Here is a 24,795-nt window from a genome sequence, read left to right on the forward strand (position 1 = left end):
CTGATGTCCAACCAACTCCAAACACCCAAAATCCATCAACCTCAGTACCTACCTCTCATTCTACTCACCCTACCCTCAGAACATATCTCAAATCCTATCTCTCCACTTCACAGACTGCTCAACCTTCATCTTCAGCACCTACTGTGAAATCTTCATCTTCCAAGCCAAAGAGGACAAAGAATGTTCCTCAAACACCTCAAAAGAGAAGGAGGATTGCATTGAGAGATGAATCTGATTCTGAGGAACCGGTTCCTGCTAGAGAACCTGTTGTAACTGAAGCTGAGAAAGAGATTTCTCAGAAGGATTCTGAAATTGGGGGTTCTAGGCTTCTCAAGAGGCTTAGACGAATGACAGTTCCTGAAACTCCCAAGGAATCCAAATCAACAAGGAAGTACAAGAAACAGAGGGCACAAAGGCCAGTTTCAGATGATGAAGAGGAAGCAGCTAAGGAAGGGGATCAGAAATCTCTGATCTCACAAGACAAGGAATTTGCTCCAGTCACTTCTTCTCCATCAACTCCATCTCAGGAAGCTGTATCTAACACGGCTAACTCACCATCTGTGTCTCTTGTTGATCCAGGCACAAGTGCTGATATTGATGTTCAACACTTGGTTGTGTCTGAAGTATTTCTCTTAGAAGCTCCAACAGCAAATAATCCTTCCACAACACCTGTTACTGATGCTGTTCAAACTCCAGAGTTATCAACAACACCTTCTCTGCATCAAGATGCTGATGATCAGACTTTAGGTGAGCATCAGGATATGGCTGTTGATCAGAACTTAGTATCAGATCAGCAATTAGAGGATGCTGAAGCCTCCATTGCTACTCACACTGTTGTCTTATTAGAAGATACTGATTCTTTAAGTTCCGATGCTGCAAATGCTGGAGATACTGGTGATGCTGCTCCAACTGTAGATGCTGATGAAGCAGGTCCTTCAGGACATACTCCTCAACAGACTCTTCCTAAGTCTGAACTGGTAAAGAAGTTTGTTACCGGGGAAGCACCAGTACCTTGGAGTGAAACTCCTGCAGGTCAGGAGTGGACTAAGGAATGGAACTCAGTTTCATGTGTTCCAACTGAAAAACATCTTGCTGAGCACTTGACTAAAGCTGATGAAATGTTAAATTCTGATGATTTTAAAACCCAGCTTAGAGTCACTGCATTGAGTACTAAACATCTACAAGGTCTTCATTCAACTACTCATGCAGAGCTACACAAGATTCAGGAGAACTTTATCAAACAGGAACAAGTTTGGAAAATTGATAAGAAAAAGTTCTTTCAACCTACCATTGACAGGATTGCTTATATTGAGAAAACTCAAGAGAAACAACAAGCTCAGATTGATGAAATTCTGACAAATCAAGCTTCTCAGCAATCGCAACTTACTGAAATCCAATCCTCAGTGGAATTACTTATCTCTCTTTTACTACCTGCCGATGCCAAAAAGGGGGAGAAGGTAATTAAGTCCAAATGCAAAACTAACAAGACACTGCAAGGAAAGGATGATGGAAATGATGATCAAGGATACTCTGGAATGGGTAGCGGTCATAGTCAAGGTAGAAGGTTTACATCAAGACAAGCTAGTCACAGGACAAGTTCTGATACTGGGAAAAAAATAAGTTCTGCTGCTGGTAAAAGGATAAGTTCTGATGAACTTCTAGATCTTGGTGAGGAAATGTCAAGACAGTTATTTCTTCAAGAAAATCCAGGAATGGACTTGGAAAGTTTAAAGGAAGAAGAAGCCAGACTTAAATCAGAGAAAGTCACATCTAAATCTGAAGCTTCTGGTAAAAAATCACTTCCAAAACTCAAAGGCATTGTGATCAAAGAAAGGACACATACTGAAGCAACATTGGCTAGATCACAACCACAGATAGATCCAAGATCCAAGGGTAAAGAAAAGGTTGGTGAACCTATCAAGGTTTATGTACCTCCTGAGGAAGAAGAAATTACTGATGAAAAGGATGATCTTGCTCTGACTTCAAGAAAAGTTCTTAAAACAACCTCTGACATGGCTCAAGTTGTTCAGAGTCAAGAAATTGTAAGTTCTGATATTCAGAAGAAGCAAGTAACCTCTGACATAGCTCAAGTTAACTTGATATCAGAAAATAGATCAAAGACACTCCTACCAGGATTCACTAAAGCAAAATAGACTCAATCTTTGAAGACTACTGCAAGTGGTTTTGAAGCAAGAGTAGTTACTGGAAAGGAAGCTAGAGATAAAACTGGATTGTGAAGTGCTGATGAAAGAAGAGTACACAACACTACCAACGATCCAACTTCCTTGAGTGAACCAGGTATTGGAGCAACTCCTGAGAGATTGAATCAACTGGAATCTGTACAGATGGTTTACCATACCTACTTGAAAGAATACATCATGTTGTATTTCATGACAGATGGTAGGGTTTATCATATAAGACAAAATGCCATTCCATTGAAGTATTTTGAAGAAATGGAGCATGTACTTTTCTTACTCCAAGTGGATGACAGAATAACAGGGACTGCTGCAAACTACTTAAAAGAACAGATTCAGAGACAGAAAAGGCTTTATTCTGTTAAGTTTGACAGCATATATGTTCCAAAGTACAGAGATCACAATGGTGATATTGTTGATATGAAGTCTAATACTGCACAGATCAGAACATATCTTGGTATTAAGGGACTTGAATTTAATCTAGAGTCTGACAAAGCTTATGTCATAAGACTAGATCAGGAGTTGAGAAAAGCAAAGATCAATGATCTCAGAGCTGCAATCTTTCAAACTGGTGAAGATACTGCAGACTTAAAGATGTCAAAAGGAGAATGATTGATGAACTCAGATATGCTGAGAAATGTTTGTTGAAGAACTATCTCAGAACAAATCCTGACATCAGAGAGATCAGAAAATGATGAAGCCAAGTCGAAGATCTACAACTGCTTAAATTCTGATATTTATACAGACTGAAGTTGTTATCAGAAGTTGAAATTGGTAAAAGCTTTAAGGACTGTAAGTTGTAGTTATCTAGTCTAATTCTCATGCATTTGTACTTAATGTTTTTGACATCATCAAATATCTGTTAAACTTTTATATTATGTTAATTTACAAGTTGGGGGAGATTGTTAGATATATTTGATAATGTCATGGCTAATATGTTTTATGTTTAGCTTTCAGATCTTACTTGAACAGGATAAATCAGTACTTAACTGTTGATCAGTACTTATATTGGAAGTCAGGACTTAAGGATATCAATACTTATGTTATCAGGAGATAATCATCAGAAGATAGATATCAGAACTTAAGTGCTGAAGGACGATCAGATAAGGACAATAGCTGATTAAAGGAAAGAAGATCAAGATAAACATAAGAAGAGATATGCATGAAGAAGGAATTCTGTAAAGAATGGAATACTTGGAAGAAAAGATATTTGATTGATATATTTTAGGAAGCATAATTATATTCCATATCAATTAGCGATTATCTTGTAACTGTGTAGTATATAAACATAGACATAGGGTTTACACTATAAGTGTTATCATTATTAGAGAAGATTATTCATTGTAACCCTAGCAGCTCTCGTGATATTTGTTCATCACTGAGAGGTAACAGTTCCATACTGTAACAGAGTTTATTGTTTCAATAAAGTTTGTTTTCTGTTACTTAAGTTCTTAAAGTTCGATTTGAGTGTACTATACACTATATTCACCCCCTCTACAGTGTGTGTGTGACCTAACACATCAGAACTTACACTAGAAGGAATAATGCTAACTTTCTTTAAAGAAGGTTTTATTTGATAATAATCATAGTACAAACTATGATATTCCTTAAAAGTATAAATGGAATGCCATAAACTACCACAATGAAAACAAGGATTTTGTGGCCTATATCTAACATACTGACTCTTAACTCCTGATTTTGAAGGTAAGGAGTTTATGTTCTTATTCTTCCTGCAAAAAGAAGCCAGATGGTTAGAATTTCGACAGTTATAACATTTCTTTCTAGGAACATTAGGAACAGGTTTATAATCATTGCTTTTATTCACACCTTATTTTCCATTCCTATTTTTCCTAGGTGACTTTACCTTGTTTACATTCTTAACATCTTTTAGCTTATGCTTAAGCTGCTTCCTTGTCATTAAGTCTATGTTAACTTCAGTTGACTTATCCTATTTTGGTTTGTCAGAAGTTAATTTCTCTTTAACTTTTGATTTATCAATGTCAGACTTTACAGCTACAAACTTAACAGGATTTACCTTTGGCTTTTGTTTAACAACTATAGGCTCAATTTCTACAGTTCCTTTATTATTCTTATCATCTTCATAACATAAGCCCTCTTTCCAATTTCCATTACTTAACAATTTCTGAGTTATTCTGCCAGAGTTAGTCCAAGTCCTGATAATCTCTCTTTCTTTTTTTAACTCAGTTTTTAGAGATTCATTCATTTTAAGCACTTCATCTCTAACATAGAAAGCATCATCTCTATCTTTCTGAGTTTGATGGAACATAACTAACCCTTTTTCTAAATAATCATTCCTCTTTTTATAAGCAAGATTTTCAGAAGTTAATCTTTCACATGTTAAAGTTAGATCTCTATAACTAATGAACATGGTTTTAAGATATCTTCTCAACTCAGTAATATCATCGGTATGAAAGGCATAAGTAGTTTGAGGTACCTTTAACTCAGCAGCTTCTGAACTGCTATCAGTATTTGCCATCAAGGCATAGTTCACCTCACTTTCAAAGTCTGAAGTGTATGTCCAGCTTTTCTTCTTTATGACAAGAGCCTTGCCTTTGTCACTTTTCACTTTCTTGCAATCAGGAGATATGTGGCCTTTCTCACCACAGTTGTAGCATTTGACATTTGAGTAATCTCCTCTGTTAGACTTTCCTCCTTTGCCTTCAGATTTTCTGAAACCTTTCTTATCAGAACTTGCACCTTTCCTGGAAAACTTCTTTCCCCTTATGAATTTCCTGTATGCTGATTCCTTTCACCATAAGAGCACACAGCTTCATCATCTCTTCATCAGGATCCATCTCAGATAGACTTTCAGTTTCTGAATCGTCATCACTATAAGAACTTAATGACTCAGTATCAGACTTTGTGATGAGAGCCTTTCCTTTGCCTTTCTTTGAGACAACCACTTTAGGGGATTCCTCCTCAGCCTTAAGAGCAACTGTCCTTGACTTTCTCCCATGCCTCTTGCTTCTTTGATCCATCTCAAGTTCATGAGTCTTGAGCATCCCATAAATTTCATCAAGAGTAGTTTCATCAAGAGCATAGTTGTCTCTTATAGTTGTGGCATTTAAATCCCAACTTTCAGGAAGAGCTAAAAGGAATTTAAGATTAGTATCTTCAAGATCATATTCCTTATCCACCAGTGACAAATCATTCAAGAGTTTGACAAATCTGTCATATAAACCAGTTAATGACTCATCAGGTTTTGAGTCAAAGTGCTCATACTCTTGAGTGAGTATAGTCCTCCTGTTCTTCTTAATTGAATCAGTTCCCTGGCATCTTGTCTCCAAGGCATCCCATATCTCCTTTGCAGTCTTGTAGTTAATTACCCTATTTGACATGACATTATCAATGGCACTGTGCAACAAATGTCTTACCTTTACATCCTTTGCAATAGATGAGATATCTTTAGCTGTATATTCACTTTTCTCCTTTGGTACAGTCTGTGCTGGCTGATCTGTAACTACAACAGAGAGCTTGGTTGGCTTATGTGGTCCTTCATTAATTATGTCAAGGTATTCTGGATCTGTAGCTTCCAGAAACATAGACATCCTTACCTTCCATATGGGATACTCAGAAGGTTTCAGTATAGGTACCCTAATAGTCTCATATCAATTATGGATTTTAGTCTTTGGAGTTTCTTCAGTTTTGGTGGGCTTGGTTGGAGTTTGTGCTTTTTCAGACATGATTATTTTTGGATATTTATTGTATGTATGTTAACAGATTGCTCTGATACCACTTGTTAGGTCACACACACTGTAGAAGGGGGTTTAATACAGTGTTTACTACAATCAAATCGAATATAAGAACTCAAGTAACAGAACACATATTTTATTCAACACAATAAACTCTATTAAAAAGAACTGTTCTCTCTCAGTGATGAACAAACTATCACGAGAGCTGCTAGGGTTACAATGAATAATAATCTCGATTAAGATAACACATATAGTGTAAACCCTATGCCTGTGTTTATATACCACACAATTACAAGATAATCTTCTAATTGATATCGAATATGATTCTGCTTCCTAATATATATCAATCAGTTATCTTCTCTTCCAAGGATTCTATTCTTCATATAATTCTTCTCCATGCATATCTCTTCTTATGTTTGTCTCAATCTTCTTTCCTTCAATCATCCACCTTTCTTATCTGAAAGTCTCCTTAAGTCCTGATATTATCTCCTGATAAATATCTCCTGATAACTTAAGTTCTGATAACTTAAGTTCTGATATCTTAAGTTCTGACTTCAGTATAAGTACTAATTTCCAGTTAAGTACTGATTTGTCTTGTTAAGTAAGATCTGAAAACTAAACACAAATCATATTAGACATGACATCACAAATATATCTAACACCATGGTAAGCTTGATTCCTCAGCTATGCACCGTAGTAAACTCCATGATTCTTGTCATCTATACCTTTTCGGGCACCCATATAATCCTGTATATCTCCACCTACCCAATTGATCACAAGTCACCTCTAAGTCTGTATAATGATTATAACTTCCTTTTATCTCCACCGATCCCGTATTTTTCCATAATAATGCTAACCCTCATACTTGCCCTTGCGATTCGTCTACAAAACACCCTGCAAGGTGAATCATTTGACAGATTTTCTCCGCTTTTTTCTTATTACCTAAAATTTCAGACAAAAAAATTAAACTAGGCCTTACTTGTTAGACTAATTCCTTAAAGAAATTAATTGCTCCTGGGTTTTCCAGCCCACGATAGTTCCATCCTATCAGACTCATAATCCTTGGCAGGCCTGGATACCAGAACCCGCCATCTGCACATTTTTTGGATCATTTTTCCCTTGGACTTTGGATATTTATTTAGGTTTGTTGGCCCATCTGTTGTCATATTTCCCAGTCCATCATTCAATATTGGTCCACTATTTTCAACTCTACGTTTCTTTGTATCAAACTAGGGTTGTCAAAAAAATTCAAAAAATCCGATATTCATCCGAAAAATCCGCATTCGTATCTGAAATAAAGCGGATATTATCCGTATTCGAATCCGACGATTGTAGATACGAATATAGATATAGGCATATTCGTATCCGATGAAATCCGAATCCGAATAAATATATTATGTAATGACTAGGAACATAATTAAGTGAATAAAGTATAGTTTTTTGTTGTAATTTTGGTTTATGTGAATAGATAAAAGGCTAATCGATTTTGTTGGTTAATTGTCGTTATTGTATATTAGTAACTGGGAACGTAAAATAACTCGTTCCAGTTTGATGAGTCAGCTAAAAGGTTACGCTGTGTCGTCGGGCCATCAAGTTGAACGGGACCTGTGTTATAAAGGGATTAAAATATTTGGAAATATGTATGAGAGATATTACTTGATGATCCTATGTGTCTGTATGTTGTGTGCTATGTGCATATTCGAATCTGAGTTGGTTTTGGGATTTTAAATAATTATAAAAGGATTTAGGGATCTTTGAACATTTGTATAAAATCAAAGGAATGTGATTAAAGTATGAAATTTGCTTCATTGTCTTCGAAATAAATCAAGGGACTTTCTCAAAATATTAGTTGAATTTATGTGAGTAGTTTGACATTTAAGAATGATTTTATAAGGTTTAAATTCTATTATTGGGATTCATTTGTAAAGTCTATAACAAATTATTTACTCACTCAAAAATTTATTTAAAAATATAAGAGAAGAGCCATTTCAATGTTCTATTTTATAAAAATAAAAGTTTAATTATTTATAATTTATGTAGAGAGAAATTATGTTATTACATTTTGTTTTGTAAATAGAAAAAAAAGGAATAAAAAGAAAGTGGATTGTGCTAATTACTGAAATGCCCCTTAGTGTATATATATACACTCCTCCCCCTCTTTTTTTTTTATTTTCTTCACCCCGACCTTCTCTCTCTTTTCTCTCATCCCTCTCGTCTCTCTCGAACTCTCCTCACTCTCTCTCTCTGGTAGCTCTCTTTCTCTCTCTCTTTTTCTTTGAATCCACCATTAAAACTTCATGGACATCCCATATTTGAGTTCCATATGATATATATATGTGTGTATGTGCTTGCATGTGGGTTTTGTGTATGTGTTTGTGTTCGGTGTTTGGGCCGAGAGCCCGAGTTCTTGATTCCCTTTGATTTTTGACTTGAATCTTCTCATTTTTGTGATGAATAAGTGTTGCATGTGATGATTGCTGCATTTTTGGTGTAAAAATTGGTGGTTTTGGTTGGATACCCTCGAATGAGGGCACCACCGAGAGCCACCGCCAACGGTGATGAACTCCGGTGAACCGGGGGTGGACTGTGATATCATAACTAAGCCCTATAAGTCCTTAACCTCGATTTTTAACCTCGCATGTGTAGTTTCTTTGACGATCGAATTTGTTCTTGTTTTTTTTTCTTGAAATTTAGTTCGAAAATTGATCAATTAAGTTGAGAAAAGTTGTTGAATGATTGTAATTAGATTGAATTATGGGTTAGAAAGTAAAAATTGATGCATGCATGTGAGATTTTGTTTAAATTCAAGTTCGGGTTCGGTTTATTTAAAAGGAAGTGATTTTTAGAAGGTTGTTCTTGCTAAAATGGATTTAAATGGAGTTTAAGTGATAAAATTGTATTTGCATGTTGCTTGTGGGTTGTGCATGTTGTTTTATTTGGTTAGGGCCGAATGGTCCATTGGTTTTAGGAAAGAAATTGATCAAATGACTTGTTTGATTTGAAACTTGGTGATAAATAGATATTATGAACTTATTTATTGAATTTAAGTCATAATTAAGCTTGGATGTTGATCTGGAGTTATGCATGTGAGGATAAATGGTTGCATGTTAGATTAGTATGAATTGTTGGGTTTTCTTGGTTCGAATTTTATGGATTAAAAGGAAAAATGAGTCGTTTCGATATGAGGTTGTATAATTAGGGTTTGGAGTATAAAGGTATAATATGCTATGTGATATCATTGAGACGTACTATGTGATTCGATGATTACTTGTAAATTTGGAGTATACAAGTATATCGTAATACGTGTTATGTGAATATGGTCGAGTATATGTTTTAATGGTTATTGCGATAAGGGGTAATCGTTAGACGTTCTGAAAAATATAGAGTATCGAATAAGTTGCTAATTAGGGGTTTCTTTTTGAATTGTAGATTCAGATATCAGAGGTATTCAGTCTAGGAAAGGAAAAACTATCTTAGGTGGCAGTAGCTCGACTCCCGTTAAGCAGGAAAATGATTTAAGGCAAGTAACTCTGCCTTCTCTTTGATTTGATAATAGAGAGGATATTATTGATGCCATGATAAAGTAGAAATTATTATAATGCTCTATCAAACCTTATGATGAACCTATTATTGGCTTCCGAGAAACCCTGTTATTATTTCATTGACACCTTGTTATCAATTCCCGCACGAACTTTAATAGTAACTGTAATAACCCCAATTTTTGGAAATTTTTGAAACCCTTATGAATAGTGATTTTGCAGATTATGCTGAATAAGAAAACTTTTCATACCACACTATGTAGGGGCTCTTTTATTGATCTTCTGGGATATTATTAGTACTCTATATGATAATTAAGTGTATGTAAAGATCGTCAGAATCCAAATTTGAACACTTTGATTTTTCCCGAAAATCTACCAGATACAGAAAGAATTGAGTATAAGGTAACAGAATAAAAAAGATTTAAATTCAAGGATTATAAGAGAGGATCATGAAAGGAATATAATGTATTGAGAAAGGTTAAAGAAACCTAAGTAATAAGATCCCGGGTATGATCCCTCAAACGATAAATGAAAACGAAAGTTAAGGGAACCGTATAACAGATCAGCGGTCATTAGGCAAGCAATTAGGAGTTAATCAAGGAGGTTAGGGATGATGATGTCATCAAACCAACAAGGTGTGGACAAGTGAAAGCATTATGACATGTGCAAGATGACATAAGCATGACAAGGGGTTTTGTTTTGTTGGTTGATTTTGGGCCATGTAAAATTTACCATGGTAAAAAGCTAAAACATTTTCCAAGGCAAAAAGGAGAAGCAACCAAGCAAATATCATAAAACATAAAAATTAGAAGTTGACTTTCCCATTTCAAGAAGAAAGCTCTCGGCTAAAACAAACCCAGCAACTTCAAACTGCCATATCTCCTTCAATACTCACTCAAATATTGTGTTCTATAGCTCGTTGGAAAGGTATTGAGATGTCCTACAACTCTTGTTCACATGTCTCTTCCAAATAAGCATGATAAGACCCTCATTTTTACAGTTCTTTAAATCGGACTTTTAGAAACTTCAAAGCCTAACTTTGTGTTCTTGATTTCTTTAGAAAGATCAAGCTTGTAGGAGACTCCCTAAGGCTTCCTAGCAACTTAACACCTCCCAAGGAAGGTATAAATCTTCACACCCTTTAGTAATAAGTTTGAATGTTGAAGTTTGGAGATGGTTTGGATGGATGAGTAGTAATTTGAATGATAAGCATGATTCGAGCTTAATTGTTAAGTAGTTTAGTTGAATTTGGAGATGTTATAATATATGATTGGATTGAGATCCTTGAGCTTATTATGACTTAAATCAGTAGCATTGATGTGTATCTTGAGTTGTTGTTGATTATTATGACTTAATTATGACTTATGTTGTTTTTCATAGGTTATCGGACCCCCTCTAAGCTTAAGCCTATCCGAGAGCACTCAAGCAAGTTTTCTACCCGCTATACTGTTGTTGTGATGTATATGTATATGCATTGTCTTGTCATAAATGCATGATGGTTAATTAGCAAATTCTTGCGATATATTGTACCATGTGATATGGTATATATGCATGCTTGTTTCATAATCTTGATACATATATCTGTTGATTCAGTTGATAATACCTATGCTAGAGATAAGCGGTATTTGCGTATACCCTTAGTATAGGGGACCCAAAGGTGAATATTTTTCTAAAACCGGGAGTCGATGTTCCCGAGTATATATTTATATATTTATATATATATGAATATTTTTCAAGGCTATTATTCGAATAAGGTTTATTCGATAACTTTATTTTTATTAATGAATATTATTTTGAATATTCATTCGAGGGCTTATGACTCCGTTTATTTTATTAATGAATATTATTTTGAATATTCATTCGAGGGCTTATGACTCCGTTTATTTTATTAATGAATATTATTTTGAATATTCATTCGAGGGCTTATGACTCCGTTTATTTTATTAATGAATATTATTTTGAATATTCATTCGAGGACTTATGACTCCGATTAATTACTAATTATTATTCTTTATTTTATTAAGGAATAATGTGTCGATAATCAAACTCCCTTTTGATTATTCAAATAAAGATAGTACTTTCGTATAAAGTATATCTTTGGTTATTTAATATTCATTGCAAGTATAAGTTTTAAAACTTCTACTTCAATTATTTTTATAAAGATTATTCTTTATGAGAATATTATTTAAATAATAATATTCAGATATTTTCTAATATATTGGGACTGATTTATTTCATTAAATCGGCATTATTCCAAACACTCTTTAAAGTGTTTTCGAGTCTTCAAAATGATTTTTAAAGGTTAGGGCGGATCCCAAAACTCATTTTTATATTTAAGATCTTCCTTTTAAAGGGGATTTAAATATTCGCTCAAAACCTGAGGGATCCGGCTCTGTGGGGTGTTTTATATTCGCAACAAGGTTGCTGTTTTGATAAAAGAGTTTTTGATTACTTACCCAACACTCGGGAAGTAAAATTCTTGGAACAAGTTAATCCATTAACAGGCATCGCCTGGGAAATATTGGTGAGTTTTCCTTTCCAACTAGATACGACTTCTTGGTGGAGCCGTATCAACAAGTTTCTACTTGGGGAAAGGGGGGACGAGCTTTACGTTTCAGAGTCATGGATTTCATCTGAACTAGGAGTGGCGTAAGTGGTCGAGTGGCGCCGGCCCAGCCCTATTATATTGGCCCAAATGGCCTGGAAGTTCCGCTAAGATGGTACATTCCTTAGGAGTCCAGTGTTCGGTTGACAAGTAAATCCGACAGGTTCTCCTCTACATGTAAAAAATGGTGGGGTTGCACTACTACGACTGATCATCGTAAGTGGTCTTCCTGGCGCGGCAAACTCCCGTAATGAGTTCATCATCCAATTGGATATTTCTGCAACACTACCCAGAGCACTTCGATAGAAAGGCTACGGTTGGGCGATTGTTGAGTGTTGGCAGGGTCGAGTTTTCAAAATGATGTTTGCATCAAATGAAGTATCTCGTAACTTCATTTTATTTTGATGATATTTTAAAGATTGATTCTATACAAGTTTTGTCTTGTAGCTTAATCTATGGGAGGAACTATTTATACATTGAACGGTGGTAGTTCAAGTAGTATTCGGAAAAGATATAAGTATATTGGAGTATCTTGTAACTTCATCTTTTAAACTTATATCTAGTAAATGATTATCTTGTGCATGTCAAAGATTTTCAGAAAAATGTTGAGACAAGGTTAGATATATGAGATCACCTTGCAACGATATTTTTATACAGTTATAAACTGGAACTCTGTGTATATTATACATGTTAGAGGATTTCAAAGATTGTGAAAAGTATATGTATATATATACAGAATATTTTGTGACTTGGTCGCGTTAAGATATCAGCTTGGTTCATTTCTTCTTGACCAAGACTTTCATGAGTACTATGAGAATGCTCATATATTGTTAATTATTATACATATTATTTTGGTGGGCTTGTTGCTCACCCTTGCTTTCTTCTTTCATCACACAACATCAGATAGACAAGATGAACAGGATCAAACTCCCAATTCGCGAGCGGATAGGAAACGTTCCGCAGTTTCCTGTAGGCGTTGATGCCATTGTAGCTGAGGTAGGATCTACCAATAGGCTAGGCTTTCAACTCTTGATGTACCAGACTTATGTATATTTATGAATTGTAATAATGGCAAGGAAAATGTAAATTTATTCAAAAACCCTTTTAAGGTGTAATGGCAAATAATTGTGGAATAAAATGACTCGTGTTATTTTTGGATATTCATCTATGAGACTATAACTTGTGGTGTGTGTGTTTATTGTGGGGTCACAGTACGGAGTAGTTGATTGTTTATTAAGATTGGGTGTTATTAAGGGAAATGGAACTCGTGACAACCCGGATCCCCGACCCCGGATTTGGGGGTGTTACAGAAATGGTATCAGAGCTAAGCGTTATAAACCTCAGAGATGATGTGACGTTAAGATAATAACTAAGATGATAAGAACTCTTGCCAAGTTCATAGTCGGGCTACCTAACGTAGCACCGACAGTTAAAACCCTTATGGGAACCCTTATAAATATCGTGATAGAAGCGTAGTTCGTTATCGTAGATGGTAGCGGGACTCCGAACCCTGAGGTTGAGGAGAAACAACGCGATGATGTTTTATTACTTATTGGAGATCATATTATGGATCCGATAGAGCGTCCTAACGCGGGACCAGATGATGTTCATATTGAGGATGTAGCGGTTGAGGATGTTGTCCTAGAAGGGATTGTTGCTGAGAAGAATCTCATGGAGGATCCTGACAAGAATGAATAAAGGACCACTGAGGAACTGATGACCATGGTTAGGGAAACTACCAGAGGTAGGATTGGCCGGTCACTACCGGAGGTTCGTTCAAGTTTGTAAAGATAGTAGCCCCTTTGACGCGGCTTACTCGTAAGACTAAGAAGTTTGAATGGACAGAGAACAGCCTTTAAGAACTGAAGCAAAGATTGGTGATGGCCCCTATGTTGGCATTGCCGGATGGAAAAAGGAGATTTTGTGATTTGTATTGACGCTTCACATAAGGAATTAGGGTGCGTGCTTATGCAACACGGTAAGGTAATCGTGTACGCGTCAAGACAATTAAGGGAATATAAAATTTGATATCCCTACCCATGAGCTTGGGCTCGTGGCAATAGTTTTTCTCTAAAGATTGGAGGCACTACTTGTATGTAGAGAAGTGCAAGATTTACACAAACAATAAGAGCTCTAGTACATTTTTACGTAGAAAGAGCTCAACATACGCCAGAGGAGGAGGTTAGAGCTAATCAAGAATTATGATTGGGAGATTCTTTATCATTCGGGGAAAGCCAATGTGGTGGCTGATGCCCTTAGTAAAAAGGAGAGACTCAAGATGATAATGTCTTTGGGAAAGTTTATAATAGATTTTGAGAAAATGGAAATAGAAGTGAAGGTAACCGGAGCCGGTACCGAAAAGCTGTTTGAGATTGCAATACAGCCCGAATTATTGGAAAAGAACATATTGTGCCAGAAAAAGTGATGAATGAAGGCAGAGAGCCAACAAATAGATTAGAGATTAATACCGAGAAAGATGATAAGGGAATAATGAGGTATTCCTACAGAATTTGGGTTCTAAATGTTCAAGAGCTTAAAGATGAGATCTTAGATGAAAGCTAGTTTGAGGAATAAGATTTAGAGCAAACCCTGAACGTGATAGTCAGGGAGGTCACCATCAAGATAGAAGGAACCCATAACATAATGAAGTGGAAAATGAGGATTTAAAACATGTAGGATGACCCCGATTATGGGGAGGAGGAGGGAATGTTCAGACTAAGGAAACAGAAGTCGAGTAAGGAAAGGAGACCCGAGACGGTACTCCTATACGATAATTTATGGACCTTTCTAGACAGAACTTAGACTATTATCCCCAACCACCACCTTGAGGAAACAATGCGGTAGGAAATTTTTTCATGACCTTTAAATCGCTAAGCTCTCAGAGTTCCAAGGAACAGGTTGACCCAGTCGAGGCAAGAGCCTGGCTAAAGGAAATATAGGAATCATTTGAAATTGTAAATGATTGACGAATCACAAAAGACTATTTTTGTCACTTACCCTCCGCTGATGAAAGGCCAAGGAAGGCACGGAGCAAGAGATTATAATAAACTGATTTAAGTTCAGTCAATTGTTTTCAGGAAAGTACTTCCCAAGGTTATGGAAATAGTGTAAAAGCTTTAGAGCCAGAACAAAGGCAGACGAGTATGATGAATTATGAATCTAAGTAGTAAAAGTTATCAAGATTCATTCTGAGGACACGAATCCAGAATGACGGGATGTATGAAATCAATGCTTATGTTGTGTTGGTTCATGAAATAATGATAAGAGAAAGGAAAATAAAAAAGAAACTGAAATGAAAAGGAATATAAAGGCAATAGAGTTTGAGGAATGATAAGGGAGTTGGGTATGAGGAAACCCTAAAGACTCGTAGTAATAGAAATAGAAAAGTATATAATCGTCAGGATGAGGGTGATTCACCATGAGTTAAATTGATGGTTGAAGGTATAAGAGATACATATATTTTATCCCCTGTAAGTTGGGAGGATTCGAGGAAACCTTGAGATAGTTTGAAGGATAAATAATGAGACGCGGATAGACTGAGGAGACAAGAAAGTAAGAAATTAGGAAAATTGGATGAAGGAAGGACCTTCAAGAATGTGAAGTGTAAGACCGGTGGCATGATACCCAGAAAGGGAGACACCAAGTACAAAAGATATCCCAACATTGAGATGACTGTTGAGATAAACAACAAAAGTAAATAAGGAATTATTAAGAAGAGGTTCACGTTGAACACGACCAATATCTTCCAGAACATCCTTGTTATCGTTACCAAATTAGGCCAGAAAAGCGGATAACCGTTGTTATCTTTTGGAGGCCATATTGATTGACCTCATTTTGAATACAGATGTTATTGTGAAATTAGGCATATACTATCGAGGTGGGAATGATTGAATAAGACATCCTTATCAGGGATATATGACTTGATTTATCCATGGAAGGATGCATGTACCTTTTTAAAGGTGAAATTAAGGATAGAACATCGGTAACTTAAAACGAATCCTAGGGGAATGCATACAGGTTGGCATTTCACCCTTAATAGGGATATTATGAGTTTTGACAGTATGAATTGGAAAGGATTAAGGTAATAACAACCTTTAAGAATCAATGGAGAATTTTTTTTCCAGAAGTATATAGACAATGATTCTGGAATAAATAAATGGTATTTTGATATGCCCTGTATCTAGGGAAAACAGGAGGAACGATTCAAGGATAACCTTAGAGGTTTTACAAGGAGAAAGGTAATATTCAAAATTCTCAAGAATAGAAATGTTGATAAAGGGAATATGACGTAATTATAATGATGCCAAGTGGGGCACGTGTTAAACCACGAGAAAGTATGGATCAAACCAGTAATGGTCGAAATTGTTCAGGGCAATTAGGACTTAAGATAAAAGATGTTCTAAATATGATTGAGAGTCAGTCATGACAGTGATTAACCTCTAAAGACTAAGGCAATAACTTATGGAAAAATGGTGATATTTTTTTTTACTCATCAGATTTTAAGGAAAACATCTTCACATAAGCTGTGATTGAAATGAGGTAGAAAATTTAATTGGAGGTGGTTAAAATGACATTGACTGTAAGGAAATTTTACTATCAGGAAAGGCCAAAGAGGTGGCCGACACTTTAAAGGTAAGAGGATAATTATAGGCGCTTGTGCCAAAGGAATACAGTGATGATGGTTAAAGCTATGCAGGTTGTATTATGGTTTGGAAGATTGACATTCCTTCTGATGACTGTGCAATACCCAACCGTAATAGTAGTTGGTAAAGGTTTAATTCGTGTAATCTCCATGAGCGGGCTATCTATCTCAGAAGATACTATCTTGAGATAAGCCAAGACCATGTTTCAAAAAGGACTAGACGAACCCTTGAGTTAAGTCTTCTATTTAAGGCATACGATTAAGAATGGTATTAACCTGCTATCGTTGCTTTGACTGAAACTCTTCTGCAATTTTATCTACTTCATGTCATGAAAGTACGTCAGAGTTTAGAGTGTTCTTCATGAATTGTGATTGGTGGTTATGTTAACTCCTTAGAAGAATTCTATACGAGATGTATGGACTCCGTATGATTAGATATTAAGATTTCATGGAAAATGAATGACGACAGTAGGTCAGTAGTGGACCATAGTAGTGCAACAATGATTCTGCGAGTAATGAGCTGATTACAACCGTGAGAGTTGTATTGGAATGGATGTTGAGATTGAGTACCAGTAATCGGGTCGTGGTAATGTATAAGTTATCATTGATAGACTAATTAAGTAGAGTATCTACCTATTGAATATTTATTCCCTCTTATAAAAAGAGAGTCGTATTACTATATGAGGAAGGTTGCGGTGCAAGCATAGAATTCTAGTAACGATGATGTCTAGAATGAGATTCCAGATTCGATTTTCGATGTCGAGGGAGTTTCATAGGTGATTGTGTATAAGCTCGAGGAAGAGCATGGGTCCATAGAATGATGGACGGAATAGCAAAAATATTTAGGCATGTGAAATACGATGCTATAATACTTGATGTTGATATAAATACATATATGTTTTGTTCTCCTATGACAAACCTCTATAGTTCAGAGGTAGATTCCAAGCCAGATATTTTATGGCAATAATTTTTTTTTTTACGAATATACAATCCTCTTCAGTTCGTTATTTTCTCTTCTTTTCATTTCATGTAAGCTGAGAAGAACAACCCTTCCAGAAGGGGAGGTATTGCCGAATGACTATCTATCTGTGTGATAGAAGCCTAGTGGGATACCATCTATTGTTTAATTGCTTGTCAAGTACTAAAGGCTGGCCACCTTCTGTACTAACTATGCGATATAACAAGTGTTCATGATCATAGTGATCTCTCAACAAATTCCTTTACTTCTATATGATTGATCAAACTTTGGGAAATAGAAACAGCTGAAAAAGGAGTAATAAAGTTGTGGTGGTATTCAGAATGGAAACACATTCGTGATACTAAGGTTGACATGGGTATTAAAAGGTTATAGAACGCTAACGAGCAAAAGTATAACCAGTATAATATTAGGAACGGAAGGTAGTAGAGATTACGAACTGGAAAAGAATGGGTATTGAGAAGCAAAAGCTCTAATGCTAAAAGCTATAATGAGAGTCTGTGCAATAGACTTGAAAGAAATTGGAATGATCACTTAACACGGATTGAGTTTTCTTACGACAATAGATCATATGTCAGTATTGAGGTATCGCCTTATGAGATCCTTGAGGGAAGACAATGTCGATCTCCCTTATGTTAGGATGAAGTTGTAGAGCGCAAGATGCTCGGACCCGCAGTAGTCCAAAGGACCAGGGATATAATAGATCTAATCAGAGGACGGCTGGTAGTAACCCAAGATGGACATAAGAGGTATGCTGATTTGACTCAAAAGGACAAAGAGTATGAAATAAGGGACCTAGTAATGTTATAGGTATCCCTTGGAAAGGATTGATGTGGTTCGGAAAGAAAGGAAAGCTAAGTCTACAATTTGTTGGACCCTTGGATATATTAAGACATTTTGGGAAGTTAGCATATGAGCTAGCCCTACCCCCGAACATGTAGCAAGTCATAACGTGTTCCACGTATCAATGTTAAGGAAGTATAATTCGGATGCCAGATAAATAGGGGCATATGAGCGCATAGACATGCAACCCGACGTAACCTATATGGAGCAACTGTAATAACCCCAAATTTTTGGAAATTTTTGAAACCCTTATGAATAGTGTTTTTGCTGAACGAGAAAATTTTTCATGCCACACTATGTAGGGGTTCTGATATGGATATTCTAAGATTTTATTAGTACTCTATATGGTATATAGGTGTATGCAAAGATCGTCAGAATCCAATTCCGAACACTTTGATTTTTCCCGGAAATCCAATAGATACGGAAAGAATTGAGTATAAGGCAACAGGATAAAAAGGATTTAAATTAAAGGATTATAATAGAGGATCATAAAAAGGAATATAATGTATTGAGAAAGGTTAAGGGAACCTAAGTAATAAGATCCCGGGTATGATCCCTCAAATGATAAACGAAAACGAAAGTTAAGCGAACCGTATAACAGATCAGCGGTCATTAGGCAAACAATTAGGAAGTTAATCAAAGGGATTAGAGAGGATGATGTCACCCAACCAATGAGAAGAGGACAAGGAGGGGAGGATGACATCATGAGGATGACACAAGCATGACATGGGAAGGAAGGAGGTGTGGTTGAATGAGAACCACACAAAGTCCAAGGTTAATTAGGTAATTAACTAAAACAAAAACAAAACCAAATCAACCAAGCCAAGCAAATCATTTTCATCAAAACACAAAAAAATCTCTCTTTCTTCTTCATGCTCTCGGCTTCTTTCTTAAAAAATGAAGATCCAAGCTCCACCACTTACTATTTAGCAAGGTAATTATCTAAGCTTCCCCATGGATAGTTACATACTTCCTATAAGTTTAAGCTTCTAATTCCAAGCCAATCTTTTTCTATAAATCATGAAAGAAGATGGTGAATAGTGTTTTTCAAGAACTAAAATTTTTGTTCTTGAAGTTTTGTTTAGATTAAGCTTGGATAAGGACTTTAAGGGTGATTCCAAGCCATTCTCTTGATTCTCCACTCTCCAAGGAAGGTATAAACTACAAACCCTAGCTTTAGTTTTGAGTAATTAGGATTGAATATGATTGATATAGTATATGTGAAGCATGATGCTTGATTGTTTGAAGTTTGGTTGAGTTTGTAGAGATTAGTTGGTTTTGTGGTATTGGTGGAGTTGTAAATCTTGATAATTAGTTAAAGAACCTAAGTAAAGCTTTTAGTTCATGTGGGGAATAAGTATAAATGGTTAATGTGGATTTGTTGGGGCTGGTATGACGTGGTTTGGATGGATGTTGGTTGTATGATTGATTTGGGGTTGAATTGTGGTTGGTTTTGAATGGTTTAAATTTGGGAAATCACGTAAACATAGCTGTCGTAACGTCCGATTTTCTTTAGACTGTTTTTGTGCATAACATTAGGACCCGAGAACCCCCTGCTAGATTATGACCATTGCCATGTCTAGATAGCTCATGTTACGAGCTTCGTTTTGATATATAGTTCGTTCGATTCCGATGCACAGTTTAGGAGAAACGACCATTTCAAGTAACGGCGTTTCGCGAACGAAACTTTTCCCCTCGCCTTACTTTGAAACATAGGTTAAAGACCAAAAAGGGTTAATTAATGTATGAAACAATTATGGTAAGAGTGTTAGGCAGTTGGTAAGACACTCGCAAAGGAATCGCTTTAAAACTCATAATAGTTAATTTATTAAAAATGGTGGAGCCGAGGGTACTCGAGTGACTTAAGAGAATCAGTAAGCGCAAAACAAGCGTTAGAGTCTAAGTTAGTTAAAGTATAGATTTACAAGTGACTTTGGTTTAATTCCAACTTACTTGTTGCTTATAGGTTACCAGACTCGTCCCGAGCCATTCGTAACCCCCAGTCGCTCAGGCAAGTTTTCTATCCGTTATACTGTTGTTGTGATGTATATATGTATATGCATTATCTTGCGATAGATGCATGTTGGTTAATTAGCAAATGTTGCGATATATTGAAGCATGCTGATATGGTATATATATGCATGCCTGTTTCGTATTCTTGCCAAATATATCTGTTGGTTCAGTTGATAATACCTATGCCAGAGAATAGCAGTAATTTGCATATACCCTTAGTATAGGGACCCAAAGGTGAAAACATTTTCTAAAACCGGGAGTCGAGGATCCCGAGTAGATTTTATATATCTATATATTTATATATATGTTTATAGTTTTCAAAACTATTAATCGAATAAGGTTTATTCGATAACTTTATTTTATTATTGAATATTATTTCGAATATTCATCCGAGGACTTATGACTCCTTTATTTTATTATTGAATATTATTTCGAATATTCATCCGAGGACTTATGACTCCTTTATTTTATTATTGAATATTATTTCGAATATTCATTCGAGGACTTATGACTCCTTTATTTTATTATTGAATATTATTTCGAATATTCATTCGAGGGCTTATGACTCAGTTATATTATTAATGATTATTAATTGAATATTCATTTGAGGATGTATGACTCCGTTATTTTATTTAATGAATATTATTTATAATATTCATTCGAGGTATTATGACTCCGCTTATTATTTAATAATATTCTTTATTTTATTAAAGAATAGTGTTTCGATAATCAAACTTATTTTTGATTATTCAAATAAAGATAGTACTTTCATATAAGTATATCTTTGGTTATTTAATACTCATTTCAAGTATAAGTCTTACAACTTCTACTTCAATTATTTGTATAAAGATTATTCTTTATGGGAATATTATTTAAATAATAATATTCAGACATTTTCTAAATATATTGGGACTGATTTACTTCATTAAATCAGCATTACTCCAAACACTCTTTAAAGTGTTTTCGAGTCTTCAAAATGATTTTTAAAAGTTAGAGCGGATCCCAAAACTCATTTATATATTTAAGATCTTCCTTTTAAAAAGGGGATTTAAATACTCGCTAAAAACCTGAGGGATCCGGCTCTATGGTGTATTTTATATTCGCAACAAGGTTACAGTTTTGGTAAATGAATTGATTACTTACCCAAGGTTCGGGAAGTAAGTCCATCTATCGAGTCGGCATAAGCAACATGGGCTCAGTGGGCGTCCATGATAGTGTAAGTGGCTCAGTGGGAGTCCATCAAATGCATAAGTGGCTGAGTGGCAGTCCAGCATAAGGTCCTATTGCGACCAGGGTGATGACCAGTGGGGAATTCATCCATCTACTAGTAGAAAAGGTTACTTATTGGTATCTTTGCCTGATCAGCAAGATATCAGGTTTATGCCAAAAATTCTTTCCTTTCCAAATTTATTGGATATTGCAATTCTGTTCATACTTTACATGACAGAGGTTTTCAGGAAATGTATGTATATATATAGGTGTATATATATCGGGACTTAATGAAGTATATCATAACTTCATTTCCTTCAAAATATTTGAAAGATTGAATCTATTCAAGTCTTATCTTATAGTCTCATCAGTGTGATGAACTTTTGAAACTAATTATAACTTGAACGGTGGTAGTTCAAGTAGTATTTGGAAAAGATATAAGTATATTGGAGTATCTTGTAACTTCATCTTTTAAACTTATATCTAGTAAATGATTATCTTATGCATGACAAAGATTTTCAGAAAAACGTTGAGACAAGGTTAGATATATGAGATCACCTTGCAACGATATTTTTATACAGTTATACACTGGAACTCTGTGTGTATTATGCATGAAAGAGGACTTCCCATATTTTGAAAAGTATATATGTATATATACTGAATATTTTGCGACTTCATCGCATTAAGATATCAAACTTGGTTCATTTCTTTTGACCAAGACTTTCATGAGTACTATGAGAAGGCGCATATATTATTAATCATTATACATATTATTTTGGTGGGCTTGCTGCTCACCCTTGCTTTCTTCTTTCATCACACAACATCAGATAGACAAGATGAACCGGAACAAGCTCCCGATTCGCAAGAGGTTAGAAAACGTTCGGCAGTCTTCTGAAAGCGTTGATGCTGCTGTAGGTGAGGTAGGGACTACCAATAGGCTAGGCTTTCAACTTTTGAAGTACCAGATTTATGTATATTTATGAATTGTAATAATGGCAAAGAAAATGTAAATTTATTCAGAAAACCTTTTAAGGTGTATTGGTAGATAATTGTGGAATAAAATGACTTGTGATTATTTTTTTAGATGTTCATCTCTGAGACTATAACGTGTGGTGTGTGTGTTTATTGTGGGGTCACAGTACAGAGTAGTTGATTAATTATTAAGATTGGGTGTTTTTAAGGAAAATGGAACTCGTGACAACCCGGATCCCCGACCCCGGATTTGGGGGTGTTACAGAAGTGGTATCAGAGCTAAGCGTTATAAACCTCAGAGATGATGTGACGTTAGGATAATAAGTTCATTAAGATAATAAGAACTCTTGCCAAGTTCATTGTTGGGCTACCTAACGTAGTACTGACAGTTAAAACCCTTACGGGAACCCTTATAAGTATCGTGATAGTAACATATTTCATTCTCGTATAGGGCAGCGAGGCACCGAACCCTGAGGTTCAGGAGCATCAGCATGAGGATGTTTTATTACAAGTTGGAGATCAAATTGTGAATCGGATAGAGTTCCCCAATGAGGGACCGGATGAGGTTCAGATTGAGAATGTTGTGGTTGAGGAGGTTATTCCGGAAAGGATTGTGGCTGAGGAGGATCTCATGGAGGATCCTGATGAGAATGAAGAGAGGACCGCTGAGGAATTGATGACCGTAGTCAGGGCGACTACCAGAGCAAGAATGGCCGCGAGGGTGGCACTAGAGGATAAAGAGTTACCAAGGGCACAAAGGTTAATGAGGGCAGAAGGAGTGGGGCTTTCCACGACACCAATTATACCAGTATCAGACCCTCTTCTAGAGGTTCCTGTAGACATCCATGAGGTCCCACCAATTCCTGTCCCATCCCCGGTACAGAGCCCAGCACCTACTGAGGAAATGCCACCTTTATCTCCTGCACCATTGTCCCCTGATACCGTGCTTGGTTATCCATTTGGATCTCCTGGGTCTGCGCCACCTGCACCCCATGGACTGCTAGATGCTACTACTCAGGCTTCTCTTATCGCTGATTATCAGATGACCCTGGGTGGCCTGTCCGAGGCCCGTAATGTTAGGAGTGATCTGTTGGATCGACTTACTACACCAAGGATTGAGGGCGGGATACTTCCGGCGGGATTAGCTCATAGCATGGAAAGGATTGAGGCTACCACCCGTGTTATAGCTAGAGGCCATCTTGAGGGTCAGATTGATCCAGCTCTACTTGCAACTATCCTAGACCTCATCACCGCTTAAATGGAGCAGGTTAGGGATGTCGTGCGTGCCCGCATTTCTTGATCCATAATAGTGTGCAGAGTCTGAACAATCTGACAAGAATTTCATGTAGCACCGCTTTTGGAAGGGTTAGCCTAAGTTATGAATGATTAGTTTTAATGACTAGATGATTATCTATGGTAGTACTTTTGGGATAGAAGCGATCAGATCACATAATGTAATTCTCTTTAATATGTTCAATTATTATACCCTCGAACCAATGGTTAAGTATATATTCGTTGATTTCAGTTCAGATCATTTTGTTGTGATAAGATCACATTGTTAATTGCTCTGTTAACACTTAAGAGAGTGTCATGAAGTTTATCGAACTTAAGAATTCATAAGTTGCAATCATGCAAGGACAGAACGAGGGAAAGACTTAAGTAAAGTAAGTAAGACATATATCCAGAGATTCTCAAAATTTTCTAAAGTAATACGCCCCCCACAAGGAATAAGATTAGGGGCAAACCTTGAATGTGATAATCAGGGAGGTCGCAATTAAGATATAAGGAACCCAGAATATAATAAAGTGGAAAATGAGGATTTTAAATTAAAAGATGACCCCCATTTATGGGTAGTAGGAAGAAATATTTAGACTAAGAAAACAAAAGTCAAGTAAGGAAAGGAGACCCGAGATGGTACTCCTATACGGAAATTCATGGACCTGTCTAAACAGAACTTATACTTTTACCCCTAACCACCACCTTGAGGAAACAATGTGGTATGAAATTCTTTCAGGACCTTTAAGTCGCTAAGCTCTCAGAGTTCCAAGGAACAAGCTGACCCAGTCGAGGCAAGAGCCTGGCTAAAGG

Source organism: Apium graveolens, chromosome 5, assembly GCF_009905375.1.
Source record: "Apium graveolens cultivar Ventura chromosome 5, ASM990537v1, whole genome shotgun sequence".
In the NCBI taxonomy this organism is placed as follows: domain Eukaryota; kingdom Viridiplantae; phylum Streptophyta; class Magnoliopsida; order Apiales; family Apiaceae; genus Apium; species Apium graveolens.